The sequence below is a fragment of the Lates calcarifer genome, linkage group LG12 (genome assembly GCF_001640805.2).
Source record: "Lates calcarifer isolate ASB-BC8 linkage group LG12, TLL_Latcal_v3, whole genome shotgun sequence".
Taxonomy (NCBI): Eukaryota; Metazoa; Chordata; class Actinopteri; family Centropomidae; genus Lates; species Lates calcarifer.
In genome coordinates this window covers 20,093,359-20,103,729 of record NC_066844.1, presented here as the reverse complement: position 1 = coordinate 20,103,729, position 10,371 = coordinate 20,093,359, and the positions used below count along the sequence as shown (strand labels likewise).

Below are 10,371 nucleotides of genomic sequence, written 5' to 3'. Positions count from 1 at the left end.
TAAAACACAAACAAACAAACAAACAAAAAAAAATTGTGTTTGACAATTTAAGTAGATTGTGAGCTTTTAGGGTTTCATGATATGTGAAAAAAAAACTGTCACCCACTTAAAAAATAAATCAAGCTTAAATTAATAAAAGCAAATGCATCTATTGTTTAATCAACAATCATTGTGCAAGATAGCTCATAGCTTATTAAAGCAACACGACTTACTGCTTGCTGTCAGTCAGGCTAATTCTTACTAGTGCAAACAGACATCAGTGGAATTTTGTAACATAGTTATTGACAGAAGACACACGACAGCTTATTTACATGATTTCTGGGTTTGTGCATGGATCCGCCTGCAGGCTTCCCTATAGAAAACATAGCTATTTTATGATGTATAATGTGTTATGTCAGAGGCATATTTCACCCCTACATCATGCTTCAAAAAACAGATAACAAGTACAATATGTATTGAAATATAGCCTATCAATTACTAAATGTTTTCAACAAATTAATGCTTGTTACCACCATAAAATGATGATTGACTGTTTAATACTGATGGAGTGATCTATTATTATAGGGAAATAATACAAAGTGGATTATAAACATGAATGTATGTGTAAAGCATTGTCTGTTTTCGACTTCTCACAATAACCCTTAGAAAAACAGGTGCCACTGACCACGCATAAAGAACAAATTTTGCATTACATAGAATAAAAGGAGATAGATCTTTCTTAATTCTTGGAAAATGCTAAGTGTATTACATTGGTTGTCCTCTCTTCTCTGTAATAACTACAGCAGCACTCTTATGATCCACTGTACATCTGTCTGGTTAAAAATGGTTTAAAGTAAAGAGAGTCTCAGTTTGTTCAGTGATGTCAGATGGCTACATAATCACTGAAAACATACTGTATGACAGCTGTAATAACGGAGTGACAATGTGACCACAAACATGACGGATGACAGACACAGAGAGATAAAATGTAAAACTCCAGCACAACCCATTCATCAACAGCTTATTTCAGTGCCTCAAGTCTTACAGTGGTCACAGTAAAATATACACAGTTGCTCACAGGCAAACACACACGAGCATGCACACACATACACACACAAAGTTATTTGTTCTGACAGTCAATATGAGCCGTTAAGGTTAATCAAACACTCTGTTTACACATACTTTAAGTTCTTTTGTAAATATGAACTGTTACACCAGAAATACTGGATGATTACTGAACAAATTGACAGTTGATTTTTTTTTCAGGGTTTTACAGCTTTTAGGAGGAGCTACAGAGGTTAATAATTCTAATGCTGCAGTTGAGAAGTTTAGTTTAACTGACTTAATGAGAATGGAGATATTACAGCAAATTACGCACGATTAGAAAAATATCTAATTTCCTTTATGACCTTTCAAAAAGAATGTAGTGACTCTACTACCAAGGAATCAACAGATATCTCTGTTTCTCACCTTATGATCAGTTAAATCCTTTTCGTTTGCCTGGATCAGAATAGAGCTCTGACTCTCCTGCTTGAGCATGTTTACATACTGGTGTAACCTGGTTTTGTCATTCACTTCTGACCAAACTCAGTTTGCTTATATGGTAGGTTATATGTGCTACTGCTCATTCCCCTCCGCTCATATCAGTATGTGAGGCTGTGTTTGAGGATGTTGGTGCAGTGATTAGCTCTGTTGCCCCACATTTCAAAGATATGCCAGTTAGGTTAATTGGTGACTCTAAATTGAATGTGAGTGTGAATGGTTGTTTGTCTCTATATGCCAGCTCTGTGACGGACTGGAAACATGTCCAGGGTGTACCCCACCTCACACCCAATGACAGTGGCCCTCAAAGAATAAGCTCTAATCCCAGTGGATGGATGGAGATTGTGTTTGAACTGTCATGACCTGGCTCAGGAGGTCATAAAAAAAGAAACCACACCACGATGACTTTCTAAGTAATACTTTATTAAACCTAAAAAACAAATATCAAAAATGTAGAAGTTAAGAAAACACATTTTAATAGATAATACCCACATAAATGTGTTAATGTTAATGCAGTTAATCTCAGTAGTTTAAAAGTCCACTAAAAAGCCATCAGTAAATATCCTATCATTGGTACCGAATCCAGTTCTTATAATACATCCATGGGATGGGTATTATAAGACCAATCAGAAGTGGTTGCTAGGCGGAACAGAGTCAGCTGGCCCACTGGTCTTTTTTTCTGCCGTTGTTAGCTTGCGTGTGTTGTTATTGGCTGCGTCGTGTGTGTCATCTGGTGGAGGAGCCATACATCCATGGGAGGAGCGCAGACACGTGAAGAAGTCGGGAAACAGATTTAAATCAGCGTTTGAGCCATTGCCTCGGTTTGTCAGTATTGTGAAAAAATTTAATCACCGAATAAAAGTAATTTACCGAAGAAGTGTAGATGTTAAAAGAAACTTTGGAGCTGCTTTTTGTCGAACACGAGTGAGGCTTAACGCTGAACACACCTGCGGCGCGACGGTAAGGCTAGGGAGTGAACTAGCTATCGGCTGGCATTAGCATTTGCGTTAGCGGCAAGCGTTAGCATTAGCCTTCTCTTCTCCTTTCAGCCGTTCTTATCGCGTGAGTAAGAGTGTGTTTGTGTTTCTGTGATTGAGGCGTCCCAGACATGAATTGTGGACCCCCAACGTGGACGTTATTTGCATGGGTTGAAGTGTGTTTGTGTTTATGTGACTATAGTTCATGACATGAGTTGTGGGCAACTTGCGGAGGAAAGGTAATTGTTTAGTAGTCTTTTTGTCTGAATGTCGTCGTGATAATTTTATGTCTATTTGTGGTCCTATTGCATCGTTTGGCGTCTTTACTTGGTTATTCTACATCTATTTATGGTTTTTGTCTCTTTGTGGTTGTTCTTACTGCGTCTGTAGTTTTGTGTCCATTCCTGAACATTTTACATTTCTTTTAGGTAATGTTTTTGTTTCATTGTGGCAGTTCAGCATTTCATTGTGATTGTTTTGTGTTGTTTTTGTTTGTAGATTTGTGGCAGTAATCTGTCCATAGCTATCCATTAACCCACAGTTGTATATATTAGTGATTAGAAATTTGTTTGTGGTGTCTTAAGACTTGATTGAGCTCAGTTCTATGTTAAATTCAAGCTTGAAAACTACATTTTAACTCTGTGCTCCTCCACACGTTTGAGCCTCAAACATTTTACTGTTTACAAGCCCCTCTTCTGAAACACTCCTCTAATGTTTGGAGAATATTCTAGTTTGGCTATAATTAACATCTATTGGGGTGTGACGATACACTCCGCTCACTCCACTCCGAGAATGAGATGAGACAAGATTTTAACGCAATTTTTGAAGAAAACTTCAGATGTAACTGGAAAGTAGGGCTGAACGATTTATTGAAATTGAACCGCAATCGTAAGTATTTGGCATTGTTGGTTTTAAAAAAATGTATTTGAATAGTCAGTGTTTTGTCTGTGGACAAATTGACTGTAGCTCTCCTCACTTTCTCACCAAACAATATCAAGTACATCAGAACCAACAAGTGCAGAATTCTCAGTGTTGGATTGTTATTGTTACGGATCAGTCAAAATGTGACTGAAAAATATCTTAACTTCAGTTTCATTGTACATAATCAGAAATCCTAAATTATGTGCACATCTTAGACGTACTAGACTACACCATACAAAACAATATCAATTCTATGAATAAAATATTGGAGTGAGTTGTTCATGAGTGTGTTCATTTTAACTGTTGGTCAGAGGGTGATTTTAAAAATAGCTTTACAGTATATAACAACCAGTTCTACACATATTTACTTGAAATTTGTCACATAAGCTGCTGTTAAGACCTTTGTAAATTTGGTTGTTATTCATTAAATGAAAACAACACAAAACAAAGACATTTTAAATATGTGTTCATAAGAAGATGGTTGAAACTTGAGATAATGATTCTGTATGTGACCATCTGTGGTGAAAGAAATACTTACACTTTTTACTGAAGTATAATAAACAACACAAGTTAAAATCCTGCATTCTAAAATTGACTTAACTGATAGTGTTCATTATTGTTGTGCAGTTCACAATAACATATGAATGCTGACAGTTAACCGTTCATTTTCTGAAACAGCCTCTAATTTTTGTTATATGTTGTGGTTCAGCTGATGTTGAATATTTCTCTGTACTTTCATGGTGAAACTGTTGATGAGGAATAGGTAATAGTGTACTGATCATTTTCCTTTGAATGTTTCTCTGTGATTTCCTCCAGGTGTCACCACTTCATCCATGACATCATCCACGATCGCAGAGACATGGTCCATGATCGGAGAGACATTGTTGAGGATGAGGGAGACATCGTCCTCGATCAGAGACATTGTCCACGATCACAGAGACCTTGTCAAAGATGAGAGAGACGTTGTCCATGATCAGAGACATTGTCCCATGCTTCGTAGAGACCTTGCGATAGAATCGGCGGAGACGGGGGTCACCGATTTGACGGCACTGCCCGCGATCATGGAGACATTGTCGATGATCACAGAGACACCATCTATGATCTCAGAGACATCGTCCACGATCGCAAAGACATTGGCCACGATCACAGAGACTTTGTCCATAATCTCAGAGACCTTGTCCGCGATCACAGAGACGTAGTCCACGATCACAGAGAGTCTTCGTACAACGAAGAAGTTCTTTGAGACCAGGACAGAGGCCTCCAGGTAATTCACAAACACCTTTACATCAATTGTCCAACACAGAGCACTGACATTAAACTGTTTATGTTCAGTATTCAGTGTATCAGAAAAGTGTAATAGAAGTAATCTGTAGTATAAAGATAATGTAGAAATAATCTGTATTAATAGAAGAAATGTAAAAGTAATTAGGAATATCAGAAATAAGATGTAATAGTTAAAGTAATCTGTTACTACATGTAGCAGTAAATGTTATCTGTAAATTTAGAAGTAATATGTAATAAGAAATGCAATGTGTAATGGTAAAAGTACTCTAATATTAGAGGTAACAGTAAAAGTAATCTCTATGTAAAAATGTCAACTGTTATTGTTAAGGATCAGACAAAGTGGGATTGAAAAAAATCATGAGTTTGATTGTACATGTGTAGAAATTCTTATTTATGTGTATGTGCTAGGCCCATTAGACAACACTGTACAAAACAATATCAAGTCTACAAATAAAATATTGGAGTGAGTTGTTCATTTTAATGGTCAGAGGGTAATTTGAAAAAATATCTTTACAGTTTATAACGACCAGTTCTACACTTAGTTACTTAAAAGTTTTTACATAAGCTGCTGTTAAGACCTTTGTAAATTTGGTTGTTATTCATTAAAGGAAAACAACACAAAACAAAGACATTTTAAATATGTGTTCATAAGAAGAAGGTTGAAATAATGATTCTGTATGTGACCATCTGTGGTGGAAAAAATACTCTGACTTTTTACTGAAGTATAATAAACACAAGTTAAAATCCTGCATTTTAAAACTGACTTAATGGGAAGTGTTTATTATCATTGTGCAGTTCACAATAACATATGACTGCTTCAGTGATTAGTTGATAGACACACAATTAATAATCATTTTACCTTTTCCTAAATATTTCTTGTTGTTGGTTCTTCAGGAGGTGATGACAGTCAACTGTTCATTCTCTGAAACAGACTCTAATGTTTGTTACATGTTGTGGTTCAGCTGCAATGTTGAATATTTCTCTGTGTTTTCATGGTGAAACTGTTGATGAGGAATAGGTAATAGTGTATTGATTATTTTCCTTTGAATGTTTTTCTGTGATTTCCTCCAGGTGTCACCACTTCGTCCACGACATCGTCCACGATCGCAGAGACATGGTCCATGATCGGAGAGACATTGTTGAGGATGAGGGAGACATCGTCTTCGATCAGAGACATTGTCCACGATCGCAGAGACCTTGTCAAAGATGAGAGAGACGTTGTCCATGATCAGAGACATTGTCCCATGCTTCGTAGAGACCTTGCGATAGAATCGGCGGAGACGGGGGTCACTGATTTGACGGCATTGCCCGCGATCATGGAGACATTGTCGATGATCACAGAGACAGCGTCTATGATCTCAGAGACATCGTCCACGATCGCAAAGACATTGGCCACGATCACAGAGACTTTGTCCATAATCTCAGAGACCTTGTCCGCGATCACAGAGACGTAGTCCACGATCACAGAGAGTCTTCGTACAACGAAGAAGTTCTTTGAGACCAGGACAGAGGCCTCCAGGTAATTCACAAATACTTTTACATCAATTGTCCAACACAGAGCACTGACATTAAACTGCTTATGTTCAGTATTCAGTGTATCAGAAAAGTGTAATAGAAGTAATCTGTAGTATAAAGATAATGTAGAAATAATCTGTATTAATAGAAGAAATGTAAAAGTAATTAGAAATATCAGAAGTAAGATGTAATAGTTAAAGTAATCTGTTACTACATGTAGCAGTATATGTTATCTGTAAATTTAGAAGTAATATGTAACAAGAAATGCAATGTGTAATGGTAAAAGTACTCTAATATTAGAGGTAACAGTAAAAGTAATCTCTATGTAAAAATGTCCCATTATATTGAGGTGTCAAAAATGTCAACTGTTATTGTTAAGGATCAGACAAAGTGGGATTGAAAAAAATCATGAGTTTGATTGTACATGTGTAGAAATTCTTATTTATGTGTATGTGCTAGGCCCATTAGACAACACTGTACAAAACTATATCAAGTCTACAAATAAAATATTGGAGTGAGTTGTTCATTTTAATGGTCAGAGGGTAATTTGAAAAAATATCTTTACAGTTTATAACGACCAGTTCTACACTTAGTTACTTAAAAGTTTTTACATAAGCTGCTGTTAAGACCTTTGTAAATTTGGTTGTTATTCATTAAAGGAAAACAACACAAAACAAAGACATTTTAAATATGTGTTCATAAGAAGAAGGTTGAAATAATGATTCTGTATGTGACCATCTGTGGTGGAAAAAATACTCTGACTTTTTACTGAAGTATAATAAACACAAGTTAAAATCCTGCATTTTAAAACTGACTTAATGGGAAGTGTTTATTATCATTGTGCAGTTCACAATAACATATGACTGCTTCAGTGATTAGTTGATAGACACACAATTAATAATCATTTTACCTTTTCCTAAATATTTCTTGTTGTTGGTTCTTCAGGAGGTGATGACAGTCAACTGTTCATTCTCTGAAACAGACTCTAATGTTTGTTACATGTTGTGGTTCAGCTGCAATGTTGAATATTTCTCTGTGTTTTCATGGTGAAACTGTTGATGAGGAATAGGTAATAGTGTATTGATTATTTTCCTTTGAATGTTTTTCTGTGATTTCCTCCAGGTGTCACCACTTCGTCCACGACATCGTCCACGATCGCAGAGACATGGTCCATGATCGGAGAGACATTGTTGAGGATGAGGGAGACATCGTCCTCGATCAGAGACATTGTCCACGATCGCAGAGACCTTGTCAAAGATGAGAGAGACATTGTCCATGATCAGAGACATTGTCCCATGCTTCGTAGAGACCTTGCGATAGAATCGGCGGAGACGGGGGTCACCGATTTGACGGCATTGCCCGCGATCATGGAGACATTGTCGATGATCACAGAGACAGCGTCTATGATCTCAGAGACATCGTCCACGATCGCAAAGACATTGGCCACGATCACAGAGACTTTGTCCATAATCTCAGAGACCTTGTCCGCGATCACAGAGACGTAGTCCACGATCACAGAGAGTCTTCGTACAACGAAGAAGTTCTTTGAGACCAGGACAGAGGCCTCCAGGTAATTCACAAACACCTTTACATCAATTGTCCAACACAGAGCACTGACATTAAACTGTTTATGTTCAGTATTCAGTGTATCAGAAAAGTGTAATAGAAGTAGTAGTCATAGTCATAGTATAGTATGGCGTCAAAAATGACTAAAAAATGTCATAGTATGGCGTCAAAAAATGTCATAGTATAGTATGGCGTCAAAAATGGTCAAAAAATGTCATAGTATAGTATGTCGTCAAAAATGACAAAAAAATGTCATAGTATAGTATGGCATCAAAAACGGTCAAAAAATGTCATAGTATAGTATGGTGTCATAAATGACAAAAAAATGTCATAGTATAGTATGGCGTCAAAAACCGTCAAAAAATGTCATAGTATAGTATGGCGTCAAAAATGGTCAAAAAATGTCACAGTATAGTATGGCGTCAAAAACGGTCAAAAAATGTCATAGTATAGGTATAGTAGTATGGCGTAAAAACCCATCAAAAAATGTCATAGTATAGTATGGCATCAAAAACGGTCAAAAAATGTCATAGTATAGTATGGTGTCAAAAATGACAAAAAAATATCATAGTATAGTATGGCGTCAAAAACGGTCAAAAAATGTCATAGTATAGTATGGTGTCAAAAATCACCAAAAAATGTCATAGTATAGTATGGCATCAAAAATCACCAAAAAATGTCATAGTATAGTATGGCGTCAAAACCCATCAAAAAATGTCATAGTTTAGTATGGCGTAAAAAATGACAAAAAAATGTCATAGTATAGTATGGTGTCAAAAATCATCAAAAAAATGTCATAGTATAGTATGGCGTCAAAACCCATCAAAAAATGTCATAGTATAGTATGGCATCAAAAATCATCAAAAAATGTCATAGTATAGTATGGCGTCAAAACCCATCAAAAAATAACAGTAATGTATGGCATCAAAAATGACAAAAAAATATCATAGTATAGTATGGCGTCAAAAACGGTCAAAAAATGTCATAGTATAGTATGGCGTCAAAAAACATGAAAAAATGTCATAGTATAGTATGGCGTCAAAAACGGTCAAAAAATGTCATAGTATAGTATGGCGTCAAAAACGGTCAAAAAATGTCATAGTATAGTATGGCATCAAAAATCACCATCAAAAATGTCATAGTAATGTATGGCATCAAAAATGACCAAAAAAGTCATAGTATAGTATCCATCAATGTATAGTATAGGCATCAAAAATCACAAAAAAATAGATCATCCAAAAAATGTCATAGTATAGTATGGCGTCAAAACCCATCAAAAATATACAGTAATGTATGGCATCAAAAATGACAAAAAAATGTCATAGTATAGTATGGCGTCAAAAAGACATGAAAAAATGTCATAGTATAGTATGGCGTCAAAAACGGATCAAAAAATGTCATAGTATAGTATGGCGTCAAAAAAGTCATAGTATAGTATGGCGTCAAAAAACATGAAAAAATGTCATAGTATAGTATGTCAAAATCACACAATCATAGTATAGTATGGCGTCAAAAACAAAAAAATGTCATAGTATAGTATGGCGTCAAAAAACATGAAAAAATGTCATAGTATAGTATGGCGTCAAAAACGGTCAAAAAATGTCATAGTATAGTATGGCGTCAAAAATCAAAAAATGTCATAGTATAGTATGGCGTCAAAAATCAAAAAGTCATAGTATAGTATGGGTCAAAAATCAAAAACAAAAAAAAAAATGTCATAGTATAGTATGGCATCAAAACCCATCAAAAAATGTCATAGTAATGTATGGCATCAAAAATGACAAAAAAAATTCATAGTATAGTATGGCATCAAAAATCATCAAAAATGTCATAGTATAGTATGGCATCAGTAATGTATGGCATCAAAATGACAAAAAAACATAGTATAGTATGGCGTCAAAAATCACTCAAAAAATGTCATAGTATAGTATGGCGTCAAAAATCATCGAAAAAATGTCATAGTATAGTATGGCGTCAAAAATGCAAAAAATGTCATAGTATAGTATGGCGTCAAAAAACGGTCAAAAAATGTCATAGTATAGTATGGCGTCAAAAATCAGCAAAAAATGTCATAGTATAGTATGGCGTCAAAAAATGACAAAAAAATGTCATAGTATAGTAATGGCGTCAAAACATGGTCAAAAATGTCATAGTATAGTATGGCGTCAAAAACGTCAAAAAATGTCATAGTATAGTATGGCGTCAAAAATACCGAAAAAATGTCATAGTATAGTATGGCGTCAAAAATACAAAAAAATGTCATAGTATAGTATGGCGTCAAAAACCCATCAAAAAATGTCATAGTATAGTATGGCGTCAAAAAATCAAAAAAATGTCATAGTATAGTATGGCATCAAAAATCACCAAAAATGTCATAGTATAGTATGGCGTCAAAAACATCAAAAAAATGTCATAGTAATAGTATGGCGATCAAAAATGGTCAAAAAAATGTCATAGTTTAGTATGGCATCAAAAATCACCAAAAAATGTCATAGTATAGTATGGCGATCAAAAATCACGCAAAAAATGTCATAGTATAGTATGGCGTCAAAACCATCAAAAAAATGTCATAGTAAGTATGGCATCA

General features: G+C 35.3%; 1 long non-coding RNA gene across 1 annotated transcript; it reads left to right on the top strand.

The window, feature by feature from the left end:
• The first annotated feature begins 4,277 nt into the window (after positions 1-4,277).
• Positions 4,278-7,531, top strand: LOC127143088 (uncharacterized). The gene is made up of 3 exons (XR_007814273.1): positions 4,278-4,683; positions 5,775-6,222; positions 7,341-7,531. It is a non-coding gene; the product is annotated as an uncharacterized LOC127143088 (long non-coding RNA).
• Positions 7,532-10,371: the final 2,840 nt, after the last annotated feature.